The 21,590-nt window shown below is 48.7% G+C and overlaps 1 long non-coding RNA gene and 1 pseudogene across 1 annotated transcript; both read left to right on the top strand.

Moving 5' to 3' along the window:
- Positions 1–622: 622 nt before the first annotated feature.
- Positions 623–21,590, top strand: part of LOC147119023 (uncharacterized) — a 53,361-nt pseudogene continuing 32,393 nt past the window's right edge.
- LOC147119024 (uncharacterized) lies at positions 13,129–17,624 on the top strand. Its single transcript, XR_015077979.1, has 2 exons — positions 13,129–13,351; positions 16,264–17,624. It is a non-coding gene; the product is annotated as an uncharacterized LOC147119024 (long non-coding RNA).

The raw sequence follows: 21,590 nt of genomic DNA, 5'->3' as shown, positions 1-21,590 counted from the left end.
TATAAGATTGTGAAGGGGTTGGATCAGGTGGATGTGGGGAAGATGCTCCCGATGATGGGTGAAACTAGAACTAGGGGGCATAGTCTTAGAATAAGGGGCTGCTCTTTCAAAACTGAGATGAGGAGGAACTACTTCACTCAGAGGGTGGTAGGTCCATGGAATATGCTGCCCCAAAAAGCTGTAGAAGCTACATCATTACATAAATTTAAAACAGAATTAGACAGTTTCCTAGAAGTAAAGGGAATTAAGGGTTACGGGGAGCGGGCAGGAATTTGGACATGAGTCTAGGTTCGGATCGGTCATGGCCCTGTGGGTAGCGGAGCGGGCCCAGGGGCCGTGAAGCCTGATCCTGCTCCTATTTTGTGTGTCTAATTCTGTTAGATTCAGGAGATGGTTCTGTGATAGTAGATTGGCGGTTAGGATCAGATCAGCCATGATCTTATTGAATGGCGGAGCAGGCTCGAGGGGCCGATTGGCCTACTCCTGCTCCTATTTCTTATGTTCTTATGTTCTTATGTTCCCTCGTTCATCCCACCTCTTGGTACACCAGCGAATTCACACAGGGGAGAGGCCATTTACCTGCTCCGTGTGTGGGAAGAGATTGGCTCAGTCATCAACCCTGATGACACACCAGCAACTTCACTCTGATAAGAGACCTTTTAAATGTTCTGACTGTGAGAAGAGCTTTAAAAGAAGAAATGATCTGCTGACACACCAACGCACTCTCACTGGGGAGAATCTGTTCATCTGCTCCATGTGTCAGAGGGGATTCACTAATTCATTCTACCTGCTGAGACACCAGCGAGTTCACACCAGGGAGAGGCCATTCATCTGCACTGTGTGTGGCAAGAGATTCACTGAATCATTCCACCTACTGAGACACCAGCGCACTCACACTGGGGCGAGGCCATTCACCTGCTCCGAGTGTGGGAAGGGATTCACTGCGTCATCCCACCTCACTACGCACCAGCGAGTTCATACTGGGGAGAGACCATTCACCTGCTCCGAGTGTGGGAAGGGATTCATTTGTTCATCCAACCTCACTACGCACCAGCGAGTTCATACTGGGGAGAGGCCGTTCACCTGCTCAGAGTGTGGGAAGGGATACACTCAGTCATCCGGCCTCACTAAACACCAGCGAGTTCACACTGGGGAGAGGCCATTCACCTGCTCTGTGTGTGGGAAGAGTTTACTTCGTTCATCCCAACTTTTGGTACACTAGCGAGTTCACACCGGTGAGAAGCCATTCACCTGCTCCGTGTGTGGGAAGGGATTCACTTGTTCATTCAACCTCACTATGCACCAGTGAGTTCACACTGGTGAGATTATGTTCACCTGCTCCGTGTGTGGGAAGAGATTCGCTCTGTCATCAACCCCGCTGAGACACCAGCAATTTCACTCTGATAAGAGACCTTTTAAATGTTCTGACTGTGAGAAGACCTTTAAAAGCAGCAATGATCTGCTGACACACCAACGCACTCACACTGCGGAGAATCCGTTCAACTGCTCTGTGTATCAGAAGGGATTCACTTGTTCATCCCACCTACTGAGACATCAGCGAGTTCACACTGGGGCAAGGCCATTCACCTGCTCTGTGTGTCGGAAGAGATTCAGCGATTCATCCAACCTAAAGAGACACCAGTGAGTTCACACCGGGGAGATGCCGTTCACCTGCTCAGTGTGTGGGAAGGGATTCATTCAGGCATCCAACCTGTGGACACACCAGCGAGTTCACACGTTACTGCCAAAATTGGATTCTGCTGTTATTGCTGCTGATAATCACATCCAGGACTGAACCCTGTTCATTTTGACAGTTGGGGTTTGTTTCTGTTGATGTTAATGACCCCTATAACTGGGCTGGAGATTAATATTCTGGATCAATGCCAAATAAGTTGGCTTTGTTTCAAACACACAGTGTGTCGAGTATTTGTTTCCTCCAAGATAAGAGATTAATTGATATCCTGATACTGACTGCTCCATTTTTGGGCCTTTTCTCCTGTCTAAATATAGATTATTTAAGTTCTCATAACTTCGGTTACTCTCATGGACAAGTCCCAGCTCCCCATACATTCCAGAGTGCCTCTCCTAGCCTTGGTATCCAGGGAAGGTATCGGTAACACGCCCGGGATCACTAAACACAAAACCCAGTCTGTTAATCACTTTCAGCTACTGGACTTAGTGTGTGACCCACAGCATCTCTCTCTCCTTCGATGTGTGAATAGAGAATCATGCCTCAGAACCTGGTTTTCAATTTAAATGCACTCAGCAAATGTATTGAACAAGAGATGAACAAGTAAACAGATCAGGGCCCAATCCTCCAGCTCTATATTGTAGGCCGATGAGACTCTGTTAAGGTGCCATGTGCTGCTGGACTGCTCTGCATTTTGTCTGTAATGGAAAATAACTGAAGATTTGTCCCAGTGTAACCTTTGCTGTCATGAAATGAGTGTGTCTTTTAATGAGCCTCACGTCCTTGCTCATGTCGGCTGCAATTGTGTAGAAAGGGGATGTGTAAAGAGATGGTCTGTGTATGGAGATGTGAAACAAGGAAACGGGGTGTGTGTGTGTTAGTGACACAGCCTTGTGGTCACAGTCAGAACAATGACAGATATCCTTGTGGTTATGGTTTGGGCAGGGCCAGGTCAATAATGTAGTAAACAAGTTAAATATAAATATCGCCAGTGTAGTCGCAGCTTGTTAGAACAGACCTGGGGAGAAGAGAGCTCTGAATCCACTGTATTATCTCTGTTCTCCGGATCGGGTAACTATACTCTGTCTGTATTTTTGCAGTGCTGTTAATAAAGTCAGTGAAAGACGATCTGTTGTTATGAGCTTGATTATCAGGTGTCTGAAACCACAAGACTCAATCTTTAGAGTCAACAAGATGAATAAGTAAACACATCACTGCCCAATACTCCAGCTCTATATTAACAGGAGAAAGTCTGTTATCACACTCCTCGAGTGGAGAGAATAAAGAAAGCCTCTAGAATCATTGTAAATATCTGTCAAATTCTGACAGATCAATTGTCATTGTATGTTCCATTGATGTCAATGGAAGATGAGACAGGGGCTGGGGAGCAGGGGTGAAAGAGGAGTTGGGGTGAGGGGGTTGGAGTGTAGGGGTGAAAGAGGAGTTGGGGTGAGGGGGTGGAAGTGTAGGGGTGAAAGGAGTTGGGGTGAGGGGGTTGGAGAGTAGTGGTGAAAGAGGAGTTGGGATCAGGGGGTTGGAGAGTAGGGTGAAAGAGGAGTTGGGTTGAGGGGATTGGAGAGTAGGAGTGAAAGAGGAGTTGGGGTGAGGGGGTTATAGAGTAGGGGTGAAAGAGGAGTTGGGGTGAGGGGGATTGGAGAGTAGGGGTGAAAGAGGAGTTGGGGTGAGGGGAGTTGGAGAGTAGGGGTGCAAGAGGAGTTCGGGTGAGGGGGGTTGGAGAGTAGGGGTGACAGAGGAGTTGGGGTGAGGGGGGTTGGAGAGCAGGGTGAAAGGAGTTGGGGTGAGGGGGTTGGAGAGTAGGGGTGAAAGAGGAGTTGGGGTGAGGGGGGTTGGAGAGTAGGGGTGAAAGGAGTTGGGGTGAGGGGGTTGGAGAGTAGGGGTGAAAGAGCATATGGGGTGAGGGGGGTTGGAGAGTAGGGGTGAAAGGAGTTGGGGTGAGGGTGTTGGAGAGTAGGGGTGAAAGAGGAGTTGGGGTGAGGGAAGTTGGAGAGTAGTGACGAAAGAGGTGTTGGGGTGAGGGGGGTTGGAGAGTAGGGGTGAAAGAGGAGTTGGGGTGAGGTGGGTTGGAGAGTAGGGGTGAAAGAGGAGTTGGGGTGAGTGGGTTGGAGAGTAGGGGTGAAAGAGGAGTTGGGGTGAGGGGGTTGGAGAGTAGGGGTGAAAGAGGAGTTGGGGTGAGGGGGTTGGAGAGTAGGGCTGAAAGAGGAGTTGGGGTGAGGGGGGTTGGAGAGTAGGCGTGAAAGAGGAGTTGGGGTGAGTGGGTTGGAGAGTAGGGGTGAAAGAGGAGTTGGGGTGAGGGGGGTTGGAGAGTAGGGGTGAAGGAGGAGTTGGGGTGAGGGGGTTGGAGAGTAGGGCTGAAAGAGGAGTTGGGGTGAGGGGGGTTGGAGAGGAGGGGTGAAAGAGGAGTTGGGGTGAGGGGGGTTGGAGAGAAGGGGTGAAAGAGGAGTTGGGGTGAGGGGGGTTGGAGAGTAGGGGTGAAAGAGGAGTTGGGGTGAGGGGGGTTGGAGAGTAGGGGTGAAAGAGGAGTTGGGGTGAGGGGGGTTGGAGAGGAGGGGTGAAAGAGGAGTTGGGGTGAGGCGGGTTGGAGAGTAGGGGTGAAAGAGGAGTTGGGGTGAGGGGGATGGAGAGTAGGGGTGAAAGAGGAGTTGGGGTGAGGGGGTGTTGGAGAGTAGGGGTGAAAGAGGAGTTGGGGTGAGGCGGGTTGGAGAGTAGGGGTGAAAGAGGAGTTGGGGTGAGGGGTGTTGGAGAGTAGGGGTGAAAGAGGAGTTGGGGTGAGGGGGTGTTGGAGAGTAGGGGTGAAAGAGGAGTTGGGGTGAGGGGGTTGGAGAGTAGGGGTGAAAGTGGAGTTGGGGTGAGGGGGTTGGAGAGTAGGGGTGAAAGAGGAGTTGGGGTGAGGGGGGTTGGAGAGTAGGGGTGAAAGAGGAGTTGGGGTGAGGGGGGTTGGAGAGTAGGGGTGAAAGAGGAGTTGGGGTGAGGGGGTTGGAGAGTAGGGGTGAAAGAGGAGTTGAGGTGAGGGGGGTTGGAGAGTAGGGGTGAAAGAGGAGTTGAGGTGAGGGGGGTTGGAGGGTAGGGGTGAAAGAGGAGTTGGGGTGAGGGGGTTGGAGAGTAGGGGTGAAAGAGGAGTTGAGGTGAGGGGGGTTGGAGAGTAGGGGTGAAAGAGGAGTTGAGGTGAGGGGGGTTGGAGGGTAGGGGTGAAAGAGGAGTTGGGGTGAGGGGGTTGGAGAGTAGGGGTGAAAGAGGAGTTGAGGTGAGGGGGGTTGGAGAGTAGGGTGAAAGAGGAGTTGAGGTGAGGGGGGTTGGAGGGTAGGGGTGAAAGAGGAGTTGGGGTGAGGGGGTTGGAGAGTAGGGGTGAAAGAGGAGTTGGGGTGAGGGGGGTTGGAGAGTAGGGGCGAAAGAGGAGTTGGGGCGAGGGGGGTTGGAGAGTAGGGGTGAAAGAGGAGTTGGGGTGAGGGGGTTGGAGAGTAGGGGTGAAAGAGGCGTTGGGGTGAGGGGGGTTGGAGAGTAGGGGCGAAAGAGGAGTTGGGGCGAGGGGGGTTGGAGAGTAGGGGTGAAAGAGGAGTTGGGGTGAGGGGGGTTGGAGAGTAGGGGTGAAAGAGGCGTTGGGGTGAGGGGGGTTGGAGAGTAGGGGTGAAAGAGGCGTTGGGGTGAGGGGGTTGGAGAGTAGGGGTGAAAGAGGAGTTGGGGTGAGGGGGGTTGGAGAGTAGGGGTGAAAGAGGAGTTGGGGCGAGGGGGGTTGGAGAGTAGGGGTGAAAGAGGAGTTGGGGTGAGGGGGGTTGGAGAGTAGGGGTGAAAGAGGCGTTGGGGTGAGGGGGGTTGGAGAGTAGGGGTGAAAGAGGAGTTGGGGTGAGGGGGGTTGGAGAGTAGGGGTGAAAGAGGAGTTGGGGTGAGGGGGGTTGGAGAGTAGGGGTGAAAGGAGTTGGGGTGAGGGGGGTTGGAGAGTAGGGCTGAAAGAGGAGTTGGGGTGAGGGGGGTTGGAGAGGAGGGGTGAAAGAGGAGTTGGGGTGAGGGGGGTTGGAGAGAAGGGGTGAAAGAGGAGTTGGGGTGAGGGGGGTTGGAGAGTAGGGGTGAAAGAGGAGTTGGGGTGAGGGGGGTTGGAGAGTAGGGGTGAAAGAGGAGTTGGGGTGAGGGGGGTTGGAGAGGAGGGGTGAAAGAGGAGTTGGGGTGAGGCGGGTTGGAGAGTAGGGGTGAAAGAGGAGTTGGGGTGAGGGGGATGGAGAGTAGGGGTGAAAGAGGAGTTGGGGTGAGGGGGTGTTGGAGAGTAGGGGTGAAAGAGGAGTTGGGGTGAGGCGGGTTGGAGAGTAGGGGTGAAAGAGGAGTTGGGGTGAGGGGTGTTGGAGAGTAGGGGTGAAAGAGGAGTTGGGGTGAGGGGGTGTTGGAGAGTAGGGGTGAAAGAGGAGTTGGGGTGAGGGGGTTGGAGAGTAGGGGTGAAAGTGGAGTTGGGGTGAGGGGGTTGGAGAGTAGGGGTGAAAGAGGAGTTGGGGTGAGGGGGGTTGGAGAGTAGGGGTGAAAGAGGAGTTGGGGTGAGGGGGGTTGGAGAGTAGGGGTGAAAGAGGAGTTGGGGTGAGGGGGTTGGAGAGTAGGGGTGAAAGAGGAGTTGAGGTGAGGGGGGTTGGAGAGTAGGGGTGAAAGAGGAGTTGAGGTGAGGGGGGTTGGAGGGTAGGGGTGAAAGAGGAGTTGGGGTGAGGGGGTTGGAGAGTAGGGGTGAAAGAGGAGTTGAGGTGAGGGGGGTTGGAGAGTAGGGGTGAAAGAGGAGTTGAGGTGAGGGGGGTTGGAGGGTAGGGGTGAAAGAGGAGTTGGGGTGAGGGGGTTGGAGAGTAGGGGTGAAAGAGGAGTTGGGGTGAGGGGGGTTGGAGAGTAGGGGCGAAAGAGGAGTTGGGGCGAGGGGGGTTGGAGAGTAGGGGCGAAAGAGGAGTTGGGGCGAGGGGGGTTGGAGAGTAGGGGTGAAAGAGGAGTTGGGGTGAGGGGGGTTGGAGAGTAGGGGTGAAAGAGGAGTTGGGGGGAGGGGGGTTGGAGAGTAGGGGTGAAAGAGGAGTTGGGGCGAGGGGGGTTGGAGAGTAGGGGTGAAAGAGGAGTTGGGGCGAGGGGGGTTGGAGAGTAGGGGTGAAAGAGGAGTTGGGGCGAGGGGGGTTGGAGAGTAGGGGTGAAAGAGGAGTTGGGGCGAGGGGGGTTGGAGAGTAGGGGTGAAAGAGGAGTTGGGGTGAGGGGGGTTGGAGAGTAGGGGTGAAAGAGGAGTTGGGGTGAGGGGGGTTGGAGAGTAGGGGTGAAAGAGGAGTTGGGGTGAGGGGGTTGGAGAGTAACAACAACAACTTGCATTTAGATAACGCCTTTAACGCAGTAAAACATCCCAAGGTGCTTCACTGTAACGTTAGCAACCAAATTTGACTCTGAGCCACATGAGGAGATATTCGGGCAGATGACCAAAAGCTTGTTCAAAGAGGTAGGTTTTAAGGAATGTCTTAAGGGAGGAACGAGAGGCAGAGAGGTTTAGGGAGGGAATTCCAGAGCTTGGCGCCTCGACAGCTGAAGGCACGGCCGCCAATGGTGGAGCGATTAAAATCGGGGATGTGCAAGAGGCCAGAATTGGAGGAGGGCAGAGATCTCAGAGGTTGTAGGGCTGGAGGAGTTTACAGAGATAAGGAGAGGGGAGGCCATGGAGGATTCCTCTGGTGCTGGAATCAAGAACAAGAGGCCAGAATCTTAAAATTAGAGCTCGGCCATTCAGGGGTGAAATGAGGCAGCACTTTTTCACACACAGGGTAGTAGAAATGTGGAACTCTCTCCCCCAAAAGGCTGTGGATGCAGGGGGTCGATTGGAGCTTTCAAGACTGAGATGATCGATTTTTGTGAGGTAATTGTTCCAAGGGATATGGAATAAAGGCGGGTAAATGGAGTTAAGATACGGATCAGCCCTGATCTAATTGAATGGTGGAGCAGGCTCGAGGGGCTGAATGGCCTCCTCCTGTTCCTAATGTTCCTGTGACACACTCAGAAATGCCCCGGAGCAGTGAAATCCCACTGGGCCCCAACACATGCTCAAATGAAAGCCCAGGTCAAGGGCAAAGCCAGCGCGCCCTCTCTGAACCCGGTTTGCTGCTCCCTCTGTGCCCAGCACTGCCTGCACCCCCGGCACACGGCAGTGGAATTTCAGCCTCAGTGTTACAAGTTTCATCGGTTTCAGGCTGGAGAGAGGAATCATTCAATCTGACACCAAGCTGTGTGATTGGTTCAGTCTCCACTAATATTGACTGTCAGAAATACCCAAGAAGCAGTTTTTGACTAATATCAGCTCCCACAGGGATGAGGAATTCACAGAGTTACAGAGAGTCTGCAGCACAGAAACAGGCCATTCGGCCCAACTGGTCCGTGCCGGTGTTTCTGCTCCACATGAGCCTCCTCCTGCTCCTCTCCCGGGAGATCACATGGGTTCGGGAGGGATGTAGAGTGATAGTAGATTGGAGGTTAGGATCAGATCAGCCATGATCTTATTCAATGGTGGAGCAGGCTCGAGGGGCCGATTGGCCTACTCCTGCTCCTATTTCTTATGTTCTTATGTTCTCCTCTTCATCCAAACCTATCAGCAGATCCTTCTATTCCTTTCTCCCTCGTGTACTGACCGAGCTTCCCCTGAAATGTATCCGTGCTATTCACCTCAACCACTCCATGTGGTAGCAAGTCCCACATTCTCACCACTCTCTGGGTAAAGAATTCCACATTGGATTTATTGGTGACTCTCTTATATTTATGGCCCCTAGTTTTGGACACCCCCTCGGAAGGAAACAGCTCTACGACCACCCTATCAAACCTCTTCATAATTTTAAAGACCTCTATCATAAGAAACATAAGAAATAGGAGCAGGAGTGGGCCATACGGCCCCTCGAGCCTGCTCCACCATTCAATAAGATCATGGCTGATCTTTGACCTCAACTCCACTTTCCCGCCTGATCTCCATATCCCTCGATTCCCCTCGAGTCCAACAATCTATCGATCTCAGCCTTGAATATACTCAAAGACTCAGCATTCACAGCCCTCTGGGGCAGAGAATTCCAAAGATTCACAACCCTCTGAGTGAAGAAATTCCTCCTCATCTCAGTCCTAAATGGCCGACCCCTTATCCTCAGACTATGCCCCCAGTTCTAGACTCTCCAGCCAGGGGAAACAACCTCTCAGCATCTACCCTGTCAATCCCCCTCAGAATCTTGTATGTTTCAATGAGATCACCTCTCACTCTTCTAAACTCCAGAGAGTATCGGCCCATTCTACACAATCTCTCATCATAGGACAGCCCTCTCATCCCAGGAATCAATCTAGTGAACCTTTGTTGCACCGCCTCCAAGGCAAGTATATCCTTCCTTAGATAAGGAGACCAAAACTGTGCACAGTACTCCAGGTGTGGTCTCACCAAGGCCCTGTACAATTGGAGCAAGACCTCCTTACTCTTATACTCCAACCCCCTTGCAATAAAGGCCAACATGCCATTTGCCTTCCTTATTGCTTGCTGTACCTGCATGCTAGCTTTCTGTGTTTCTTGCACGAGGACACCCAAATCTCTCTGGACACCAACATCTGAAAGTTTCTCACCATTTAAAAAGTATTCAGTTTTTCTATTCCTCCTACCAAAGTGAATAACCTCACATTTCCCCACATTATACTCCATCTGCCACCTTACTGCCCACTCACTTAGTCTATCTATCTCCCTTTGCAGACTCTGTGTTCTCCTCACAGCTTACTGTCCCACCTAGCTTTGTATCATCAGCAAACTTGGATACTACACTCGGTCCCTTCATCTGGGTCATTAATGTAGATTGTAAATAGCTGAGGCCCCAACACTGATCCTTGCGGCACCCCACTAGTTACAGCCTGCCAACCTGAAAAAGGTCCGTTTATCCCTACCCTCTGTTTTCTGCACGTTAACCAATCCTCTATCCATGCTACTTAGGTCTCAAGAAAGCAGCCCCAGACTGATCAGTTTTTCCTGATAAGTATATCCCCTCAGTTCTGGAATCATCCCTGTGAATCTTTTTTGCACCCTATCCAGTGCCTCTGTATCCTTTGATAACATGGAGACCAGAACTGTGCAGAGTGCTCCAAGTGTGGTCTAACCAAGGTTCGATACAAGTTTAACAGAACTTCTCCGCTGTTCAATTCTATCCCTCTAGAAATGAAGCCCAGCGCTTGGATTGTTTTTTTAACGGCCTTATTAACCTGTTCAATCAGAAATCTCAGGGTAAACCTCTCTGAACCCGGTTTGCTGCTCCCTCTGTGCCCAGCACTGCCTGCACCCCCTGGCGCACGGAAGTGGAATTTCAAAAGAAGGAAGGAATCTGTCAGCATTTGAAAGGCTTTTAGAAAGAATTCAAGGTGTTTCCAGAGAGTTGGGATCTTTCTCTGTTCTCGGGGAGTTAGATATCAGCCTTTCTCCTGTGAATATCGACCTGCCTTATAGGGCCGTGATCATCTTTGAAAGAGCTGCCAATTAATCCCATTCCCCGGCCCTTTCCCCACAGCCCCACAAACTTTTCCTTTAAGTAGATCCAATTCCCTTTTGAAAGTTACTATTGAATCTGCGTCCACCCCCTTTCAGACAGTGCATTCCAGATCACAACAACTCACTGAGTGAAAAATGTCTCATCTCCCCTCTGGCTTTTTGTCCATTATCTGATGTGACGTGTTTACTTGTTACATACATTTGCTGAGTGGATTCAAATTTAAAACCAGGTTCTGAGGCGTGATGCTCTATTCACACATCGAAGGTGAGAGAGATGCTGTGGGACACACGCTAAGCCCAGTAGCTGAAAGTGATTAACAGACTGGGTTTTGTATTTAGTGATCCCGGGTGTGTTACCGATACCTTCCCTGGATACCAAGGCTAGGAGAGGCACTCTGGAATGTATGGCGAGCTGGGACTTGTCCATGTGAATAACCAAAGGTATGAGAACTGAAATGAGTTAGAAAGGAGAAAAGGCCCAAAAATGTAACAGGACCTCTATTAGTCTCCTCTTAACTTGGAGAAATGAAGGACTTGATACACTGTGTGTTTGATACAAAGCTGATTTATTTGACATATCAAAATATTAAACTCCAGCCCAGTTATAGGGGTTATTAACATCAGCAGAAACAAACCCGAACTGTGAGAATGAACATGGTTCAGTCCTGGATGATATTAACAGCAGCAATAACAGCAGCATCCAACCCCTGCAGTTGATCGTGAATTCGCTGGTGTGTCAGCAGGTTGGATGACCTAGGGAATCCCTTCCCACACATGGAGCAGGTGAACGAGCCCTCTCCAGTGTGAACTCGCTTGTGTTCAGTGAGGTGGGATGACTGAGTGAATCCCTTTCCACACACAGAGCAGGTGAATGGCCTCTCCCCAGTGTGAACTTGCTGGTGTCTCAGAAGTTGGGAAGAACAAATGAATCCCCTCCCACGCACGGAGCAGGTGAACGGCCTCTCCCCAGTGTGAACTCACTGGTGTACAATGAGGTTGCATGAATGCCTGAACCTCTTCCCACAGAGAGAGCAACTGAACGGTCTCTCGTCAGTGTGAACTCGCTGATGTTGAATTAGTCCCTCATAACTTTTAAAGCAGTTCCCACAATCAGCGCATTTAAAAGGTCTCTCATCACTGTGAACTCGCTGGTGTGATCAGAGGGCAGATGAGTGAGTGAATTCCTTTTCACACACGGAGAGGGTGAACAGTCTCTCCCCGGTGTGACTGTGTCAATGAGTTTCCAGCTGGGATGGGTAATTGAATCCCTTCCCACAGTCCCCACATTTCCACGGTTTCTCTGTGGTGCGGGTGTCCTTGTGTCTCTTCAGGTTGGACGATCGGTTGAAGCCTCGTCCACACACACAACACGCGTACAGTTTCTCCTCGCTGTGAATGGTGTGATGTTTTTTCAGGCTGTGTAACTGGTTAAAGCTCTTTCCACAGTCAGTGCACTGGATCACTCTCACTCGGGTGTGTGTGTCTCGGTGCTTTTCCAGTCACACTGATGTTTGAAATCTTTTCCCACAGACAGAACAGACAAACATTTCTCTTTCCACATTCAAAGGCCGATGATATTCGGGTCCCGATGAATTGAGTGACTCTGTCAGATCTTGACATGATGTTTGGTTTGAGTTTCCCATCTGCAAATCCTCCCCTTCTAACACCCTGTAAAATGAGTTTACAAAAGTCATCACTGTAAGTGCAGGATAGAAATTCAGAACAGACAATTCTAGTTTCTATGGAACATTCTTTCCTTTCTTGTTCCCCGAAAGCTGTAAATCCCCGTCCAACACACTCTCCCTCCTCCCTCTGTTGAAATCCAAACCCATCGCACAATCTCCAAATGTTTTCCTCTGCTCCCAGTTTTCTTCCTCCCCTGAAGGTGCTGACTCTGGCTGGGTTCAGTTCTACACTCACTGGTTTCCCTCCCTCTCCTCCCCTGAAGGTGCTGACTCTGGCTGGGTTCAGTTCTACACTCACTGGTTCCCCTCCCTCTCCTCCCCTGAAGGTGCTGACTCTGGCTGGGTTCAGTTCTACACTCACTGGTTCCCCTCTCTCTCCTCCCCTGAAGGTGCTGACTCTGGCTGGGTTCAGTTCTACACTCACTGGTTCCCCTCCCTCTACTCCCCTGAAGGTGCTGACTCTGGCTGGGTTCAGTTCTACACTCACTGGTTCCCCTCCCTCTCCTCCCCTGAAGGTGCTGACTCTGGCTGGGTTCAGTTCTACACTCACTGGTTCCCCTCTCTCCCCTCCCCTGAAGGTGCTGACTCTGGCTGGTTTCAATTCTACAATCACTGGTTCCCCTCCCTCTCTCCCCTGAAGGTGCTAAATCTGAATGGGTTCAGTTCTACACTCACTGTTAGGATAAAATTTGGTTTAAGGGATGTAAAGGGGTCCTCAATATTCGACCGGTATAAAACTATCTGAAAGGTACCATTTGGTCTTGTTAGCTGGAAAACAAATGCAAAGCACCATGGGATACTTGGCTATATTAACCCTTTTAGACTAACATAAATAGAAATTAGCTGACCAAAGGCATTCTGAAATGTTGCTTGTAATTACAACCTGGTAACTGTTTAGAAAGAGCCTGTTCTTGGAAGAGATAAGAATACAAAGGCACGATTAAGAAGCAGCAGCAAATAAGGCCTTGAAGAAGTAGTCAGCCGGCTGCATAATTCAATGTGGCTTTGTATCCAGCTAGCCATGTCTCTGCTGGAAAATACTTTCCCACACCGATAACAAGAGTAAGAGATAGCTCATGAATATGAAGCCTCCTACAGTCGACAAGCTTCTTACTGACGTATTCAGGGGGTACTCGAGTTCGAAGGACAGGCTTAGTAGTTGATTGATTAACCATGTAAACCAATGAAGTATCAATATTCCCATGTATACACCCCATTAGTAAGAAGTTGGTGTTGTCTAATAAACTGTATAAACTAAGCTGTATTGTCACTTTTCCTCTGAGAATGGAGCCTCCAGCTGGGGTTGGCTGAGGTGGTTCTCCTGTGTGCACTCGTAATAAACTATTGATCTGGGATTAACACTTGAGTCTGTTAGTTCTGTTTTACCATCCAGATTTTCCTCGCTTACAGCTTGGTGTCAGAAGTGGGATACCACCGGACTGCTGATCAATCCTCCACAATGACCTACACGGAGGGGTGAGTAGCAATAAGATTCACCCTTAACGTGGAAGACCGCGAGGCGGATCGGGGTAGCGGTGGTACAAAGAACAGCGAGTGAAGGAGCAACAGGCTCCAGGTGTGGATCAATAGGACGCGTTTTAGGGTACAAACAGACCCGAGGAGTTTAGAAACTCTCGGGTTGGAAAGCGCCGGGAAGAGTGCTAAGGGGAAAAGCGCCAGGAAGAGCGCTAAGGGGAAAAGCGGTAGTTGGGAAAGCGCTGGGTGGGAAAAGTGCCGGGGGGGGGGAAGCGCTAGGTTAAAAATCGCCGACAGTCAGGAGGGGCCGGGGGAGAAGAGCTTAAAGGGTGTTTCTCTGTGGATAGAGAGTCCTCGCGACACTAAATACCGGGTGATGATCTGGCGGGATTAAAGGGTAGTTAGAGCATAAGTGTTTGTCTGCTTAGAGCATAAGTGTTTGTCTGTCTAGAGTATAAGTGTTTGTCTGCTTAGAGCATAAGTGCTTGTCTGTCTAGAGTATAAGTGTTTGTCTGCTTAGAGCATAAGTGCTTGTCTGTCTAGAGTATAAGTGTTTGTCTGCTTAGAGCATAAGTGCTTGTCTGTCCAGAGTATAAGTGTTTGTCTGCTTAGAGCATAAGTGTTTGTCTGTCCAGAGTATAAGTGTTTGTCTGCTTAGAGCATAAGTGTTTGTCTGTCCAGAGTATAAGTGTTTGTCTGCTTAGAGCATAAGTGTTTGTCTGTCCAGAGTATAAGTTTTGTGTCGTCGTTCCGATGAAACATAAGATTGGATCCTTGAGAGTCACGGGGTGATCGACACGGACAAGGGTGGTGCACTATCTCAAACACCTAGCCTGAGCCTGAATTAAGAGGATGTAGTCCCACGTGACGGCCAGGATCAAGTAGGTGTAGGGAACTAAACACCACAGGATCGTGATCCCGTGACGAGTGAGTGTGCGCAAAATAAGTGTGTGTGAGTGAATGATAGGGTAACATAAGAACCAGAATCGCGATCCCGTGACGAGTGAGTGTGCGCAAAATAAGTGTGTGTGAGTGAATGATAGGGTAACATAAGAACTATTGAGAAGTAAGTCAGAAGTTATATAGAATGCCTAAAAAGGATGCAGAGATAAAGAAGGGAAAAGATCTCATTTGCAGGCTAACCAATTTGAAAACTCAGCAAGAAAAAAACCAGATATTTGGAAAGCCAGGCAAAGCTGCTGAGTCACCGATTAAAAAATTTTTTTTTTTAGGGTTTTGCCGACATGGAGGTTATTGACGTCTGTGCCGGGGCAAATGAGATACAGGATTTGCTGAGTGAAAGGAACCTTGAGAATATGCTGGAATTTCAGTGTGTGTGAAGGTGTGTGTTGGAGTGTGAACGTTTTCCTGGCTGTGAATGTTTAAGAAGTTACAATATTCCTTTGTCTAAAAATCTGTCCTTAAAAAAAAAGAAAAATGTCTGTTGTGTGTTTTAGCTCCTCCCACTTCTCTGTGTTAAAAGCATTTAACCCTTTTGTCTTGTCTTGGATTTTGGAAGTTTTAAGAATGTGCGAATAAGATTGTGCCCCCAGAATTGAAAAAAAAAACTTTGAACTAATTTAAGTTAAGCTGGTGTGTAAAAAACTGAGAAGAACAAAAACAATTTGTTTGACAAAAGATTAAGTTCCAGTCTAAGATTTAATCTTGGAGTTGTGGTTGCTATGGTGAAATCTTCCAAAGCAGTTTGATTTGATTTGTGTAAATGTTGAAAAACTAATTTTTCTCCAGTTATATTCAATGATTTTATAGTATTTTGGAAAGACATCTGAAGAAAGGACAATAAGAAATATGACATAATTTACTGTTTTCTGCAAGAATGTGCTATTTTGTTTTGTTTTGTCTGTTCATTGTTGATGCAGAGGATGGGCTTCGGCCTTGACGTTACAGTTGCCGGTGTGCCTGGAAGAAAATGAATTTGAATGTGAATGTTTGCAGGGCATGAGTGATTGTTTCTTTGTTGAAATGGCTTCCTTCTTTCTTTTCCAAGTGATACTGATCGGTTGAAAGGGGGATTGGTTTGGATTGAATTGGAGTTGTGAGGTGGGTTAACCTATTGAAGCTGGACTTTCATTGTGGCCACGGGGTGTGGATTGGTGTAGTCCGAATTGAATAAGATAACTCCGCTCCGTGAGAACATCCGATAGTGGCAGGTCCCTCTACAATATTTGATTGACTATGGTACTGGGAGCCCTACAAAACGTGAGACTAAAGTTAAACCCTAGAAAGGTACAGGTAGGGAAGGGCGAAGAAATCTACCTAGGATACATAATAACACAAGGGAAGAGACAAATGCCCAAAGACAGATGTGAGAAGCACTAGGACCAAGGGGAAAGCTAGCTGATCAAAGGGGGGAAACCATCCCAGGAGCTGGTGGACTGGGGCCCCGACCATGAATTAAAGCAATCCAAGAAACAGGGCAATGCATGGGCAGACGAGGCAGCCAAGCGGGCAGCTGAGAAAGGGAATCTGACCAATGAAGCCCAAGTGTTTGTGTTTATTTAAAGTGTGAAAACAGAACTGTCTTTTTCGATCGGGAATGTTTTTTTTTTATTTACGTGAAGTGATGCAATTGCGCAAGGCTGATAATGTTTTGCTCCACCTTCAAAAGCCTGCAAAGGAGTTAACCCTTTCCACTGACAGCTGTTTACGTTCACCAAGCAACAACTTTAGTATGAAATTTGAAGATACTGGACATTATTAAATTTAAGTTTCTTAATGTTAAGTTAATATTACCCCACTCCTGGTACCAATCAGGATATTAATTGTACCATGGAAGCCCTAGAGGCGGATTTAAAACCCACTCAAGTGGCATACGCCGGAAAGGGTGAATATTGTGTTACAACTAATTTGAAAATTTTTAAATATGCCAATCTAACTTGTGATATTCCAAGTTCAGAGTTCTGCTTCACTCCTGAAATCCCGGTACGGATTGGACACGAGGAATTGGTGGAGATACACCAGCATAACTTCACCACCTTACAAGTTTCTGAAGATATCAGGAAAGACTTAAAAGACTATCAGGAAACGTTTGGGTATCCGATACCCCCGTTGCCTGAACACTTGAAAGTATTGCAAATGGAGATATGCCTCTCCCAGAAGGTTTATTATAACCTACAACAGAACAATAAAAACATTAAGCATGACATTGATCAAATTAAAGTCACCACTTGGTGGGATGACCTTTGGAGTTGGGGATTGAATATACAGATCCATTCTTGGATTAGATTAATTTCACATATATTAGTAGTAGTGCAGTTTGTTGTAATGTGCTTCTTGATTTTCATGGCCTGTAATAAATGTCGTAGGCAGAGGATGAAAAAGTTGGCTAAGGCAGTAAAGCAGAGACTGGGTGAGAATGTCCCCAGTGCCTCTTTGACCTCAACAAAGGACACGTCTGAGAGGTACCGGGAGTAGTATATACCGGGGTAAGGTGCATATAAAAGGGGAGACAATCATAGTTTGATAGGACTATCAGATGTTCTGCCTCTCTTCCACCCGGACTGGTGGCCACCCCGAAGGGAACCTGGTTAAGATGAGGTACAGCATCCTGCATATAGGTGACGGATATGGCTTAGCCAAGAGCCAAAAGGGGGGATTGTTAGGATAAAATTTGGTTTAAGGGATATAAAGGGGTCCTCAATATTCGACCGGTATAAAACTATCTGAAAGGCACCATTTAGTCTTGTTAGCTGGAAAACAAACGCAAAGCACCATGGGATACTTGGCTATATTAACCCTTTTAAACTAACATAAATAGAAATTAGCTGACATTCTGAAATGTTGCTTGTAATTACAACCTGGTAACTGTTTAGAAAGAGCCTCTTCTTGGAAGAGATAAGAATACAAAGGCACGATTAAGAAGCAGCAGCAAATAAGGCCTTGAAGAAGTAGTCAGCCAGCTGCATAATTCAATGTGGCTTTGTATCCAGCTAGCCATGTCTCTGCTGGAAAATACTTTCCCATACTGATAACAAAAGAGATAGCTCATGAATATGAAGCCTCCTACAGTCGACAAGCTTCTTACTGACGTATTCAGGGGGTACTCGAGTTCGAAGGACAGGCTTAGTAGTTGATTGATTAACCATGTAAACCAATGAAGTATCAATATTCCCATTAGTAATAAGTGGGTGTTGTCTAATAAACTGTATAAACTAATCTGTATTGTCACTTTTCCTCTGAGAACGGAGCCTCCAGCTGGGGTTGGCTGAGGTGGTTCTCCTGTGTGCACTCGTAATAAACTATTGATCTGGGATTAACGCCTGAGTCTGCTGGTTCTGTTTTACCATCCAGATTTTCCTCGCTTACACTCACTGGTTCCCCACCTTATGAACTGCTTCGGGCACTTTATTAAACACACACACAACAGAAGCACATTAATCTGATGGGAGATCACTGACACACAAGCAGCCAGCGGTGTGGAGCCTCCTGAGAGTCCGGCCCCTTTCCAGCCAGTATTTACAGGAGCTGGACACAGAAAAGAATCTAATTGAAACTAGTGATATATTTATTCACACAAACCAAACCCCAAAATAATGAATAATTTCTCCTTTATTTACAGATGCTCCCTGACCTGTCTCCATTTCTCCTCCATTTACAGACGCTCCCTGACTTGTCACCATTTCTCCTGCATTTACAGGCGCTCCCTGACCAGTCAGCATTTCTCCTCCATTTACTGACGCTCCCTGACCAGTCAGCATTTCTCCTCCATTTACAGACACTCCCTGACCAATCACCATTTCTCCTCCATTTACAGACGCTCCCTGACTCGCTGGGGATTTCCCAGCATTTCCTGGTTGTCCCGGAGTTTGTGTCTTAAACTGGCGGGTAGTTGTGGGGAGGCGGGTAATGTTGAGTGTTTTAATAATGGGGCCTGGGGCCGCACTCGGTGTGTGTGTAGCCCGCGTCCCCCCCGGGGTTTTTTTTTTGAGTCAAACATATTTATTTAAATATGGTAGTACTTGTTACAACTCATCAATTACATAATAAATCCATTACATTCATTGACCACATAAAAAAACCTCAAAAACAGCTTTATGGTCAACAATATAAATACAATAATACATTTTTACAGGTAAATCAATAATGTTTACAGTACAAACTGCCACTATTTAATAAACCAAGAAATGAAAGAACCCGTATACGCCAGTCCTACTGGCATCGCTCAATCATTCAGTCATTCATTCCTCCGTTCGTTCGTTCGTTCGCTCAAGCGTAAATTCCATTGTGCATGTCTGCGTGCGTGCGTGTCATTTGTCTACCTGCGTGCATGCGTGCGTTCGTCCATCCGTCCTGGCAGGCCTCACGCTCACCAAGCCGGCCTTCATCCTGGGGAGCGAGGGCACGTCATTCGGTCGAACGTAAGTTCCATTGTGTATGCGTGTGTGCTTGCATATTATTTGTGTCCGCATGCGTGCATTCACGAGAGCGTTCGTTCATTCGTACATTGTGGAAGGCTTTAACACTAAATAACACCACAATATACAAAGTCCCATAACCATATCAGAAATCAATTAAAACTTCAAGTAAATACTTTTAACCAGAACCTGAAACTTCTTCAACAAAACAAGTCAATACCAGTTCTACGCCAGTCCTATTGGCACTCTAATAACTCCTCGCTTTCACTTAATATTATCCAACCATATAATGTCATGATCCTTGTCCAGGATCTTCAACCTTTCCACAGAAAAGAAGCCGACCACTTTCTCAAATCCCGTAAAAGAAGAAAACCACTACTCAAATTTCCTTCTTCTTGCTGTTATCACTCACAGGACCCAGCCATCCAGACATTCATTATTCCTTGCCGATACTACTTTGTTTTGCCTTTTGTCGTCCTTTTATTTTCCTTTTTTCCTTTTTTACTATTATTCCGTTCTCTTTTTGCATCTTATGGCCGCTCAAGCACCATACTATAGATAGGAACAGTCTGTCTTTCCTCCACCAAAATGGCAGTGCACAAACCGGCCCCCTTCACCGAGAAAAAGCCTCACAGCTGCCACGAAACGGAGCACAGACGGGGCCGCTGGAACTCATTCAGGTCGGAGACCGTTCTTCAACTTTAGAAACCATGCAGCATGCTCACCCACAGCATCTCCCGACTCCGCCTCTGTCGACCAGCCGCTCCGCCCTAGGCCCCCCGCCTGGGGTCCTCCGTGCTGGGCCTCCCGCCTAGGACACTCTCCTCTGGGTCTTCCACCCTGGGCCTTCTGCACTGGGCCCTCCACACTGGCATTCCCCGTGAGCAGCCGGGGTGTGGAGCAGCCCGTTCACACAGCACCGAGCAGAGCTGAGCTCCTGAGAATCTCGCAGCCTCCCCTGGGGTTCATTAACCCGCTCCCTGAGCTCTCTCACCTGATGTGTCACCAGCTGCTGCCAAGGTCCGCGCATGCTCAGCTCACTATCTGTCCGGGTGATTGGTGGGAGCTCCGGACCAATAGGAAGAGCGGGGCGGGGCTGGAGCAGCGAGCGGGCGGCGGGTCCTCCAAGCAATCGGAGTGTGTGAGGGGCGGGGCCTGACCTTTAACAATGGAAGGTGAGCTGAGCATGCGCGGACCTTGGCAGCATCCCGGTTTTTACCTATATCGTTGGTACCTATATGCACCACGACAACTGGCTGTACACCCTCCCCTTCCAAAATGTTCTGCAGCTGCTCTGAGACATCCTTGACCCTTGCACCAAGGAGGCAACATACCATCCTGGAGTCTCGTTTGCGGCCGCAGAAATGCCTATCTATTCCCTGCTTGGGGCGCTATCACTGAATTTAATGCACAGGGGCGGACTTTTTTGGGGCGCTAAAATTAGCCCGGCGACGTTAGCAACCCAAAGGGGGCATCACTGAAATTTTCCCCGAGTCTAAATGGGCTGGAGGAGCAGAGAGATCCCGGGATACAGATACACAAATCACTAAAAGTAGCGACACACATTAATAAGGCCATTAAAAAAAAGCACTGGGGTACATTCTTAAAGGAGCCTTCTGTTCCATACATAGCTCTGAACCATGGCAGAGAGCGGCTGGGACACATTTCTCACACGCCTCGATATTAACCCACACGGCGACTTTGCTGTCAGTGAAGAGAGACGAGAAAGACCAAAGTGCCGTTTGCCCCTCTCAGTGTGGCCCTGAAGGACTGTGTCCAGGCTGAAGTTCTGTTCCCGCCGTACGATCCTCCCCCAGATTGTCCTTCCTGAGCTCCAGCCAGGTGATGCTAAACACTCAGGTGGGAAAGACATAAATCTACAACAATGTGTTTAAAGCAAAGCTGGTTTATTTGACATCTATCCAGAATATTAAACTCCAGCCCAGTTACAGGAGCTATTAACATCAGCAGAAACAAACCCCAACTGTCAGAATGAACATGGTTCAGTCCTAGATATGATTAACAGCAGCAGTAACAGCAGAATCCAACCCCTGCAGTCACTTGTGAACTCGCTGGTGTTTCAGCAGGTGGGATGACTGAGTGAATCCCTTCCCACACATGGAGCAGGTGAACGACCTCTCCCCAGTGTGAACTCGCTGGTGTACAGTGAGTTCAGATGATCGCCTGAACCCAGTCCCGCAGTGAGAGCATCTGAACGGTCTCTCGTCAGTGTGAACACGTTGATGGCATGTCAGTTCCCCAGAACTTTTATAGCACTTCTAACAGTCCGAGCATTTAAAAGGTCTCTCATCAGGGTGAACTCGCTGGTGATTCAGCAGGTTGGATGACTGAGTGAATCTCTTCCCACACACAGGGCAGGAGAACGATCTCTCCCCAGTGTGAACTCGCTGGTGTCTCAGCAGATGCGTTTTGCTTTTAAATCTCTTCTCACAGTCAGAACATTTAAAAGGTCTCTTATCAGTGTGAACAAGTTGGTGTGTCAGCAGGTTGGATGAACGACTGAATCCAATCCCACACCCAGAGCAGGTGAACGGCCTCTCCCCAGTGTGAACTCGCTGGTGTGTCTGAAGGTCGGATGACTGAGTGAATCCCTTACCAAGCTCAGAGCAGGTGAATGGACTCGCCACAGTGTGAACTCGCTGGTGTTTCAGCAGGGTGGATGACTGAGTGAATCCCTTCCCACACACGATCAGGTGAACGGCCGCTCTCCAGTGTGAACTCGCTGGTGTTTCAGTAGGTGAGATGAATAAGCGAAACCCTTCCCACACTCAGAGCAGGTGAACGGCCTCTCCCCGGTGTGACTGTGCTTGTGTCTCGATAGGCCAGAGGATCGGCTGAAGCCT

This window comes from Somniosus microcephalus, chromosome 4, assembly GCF_052327205.1.
Source record: "Somniosus microcephalus isolate GS21.2 chromosome 4, FLI_Smic_1.0, whole genome shotgun sequence".
NCBI classification, from domain to species: domain Eukaryota; kingdom Metazoa; phylum Chordata; class Chondrichthyes; order Squaliformes; family Somniosidae; genus Somniosus; species Somniosus microcephalus.
This window is presented reverse-complemented; position numbering and strand designations above follow the sequence as displayed.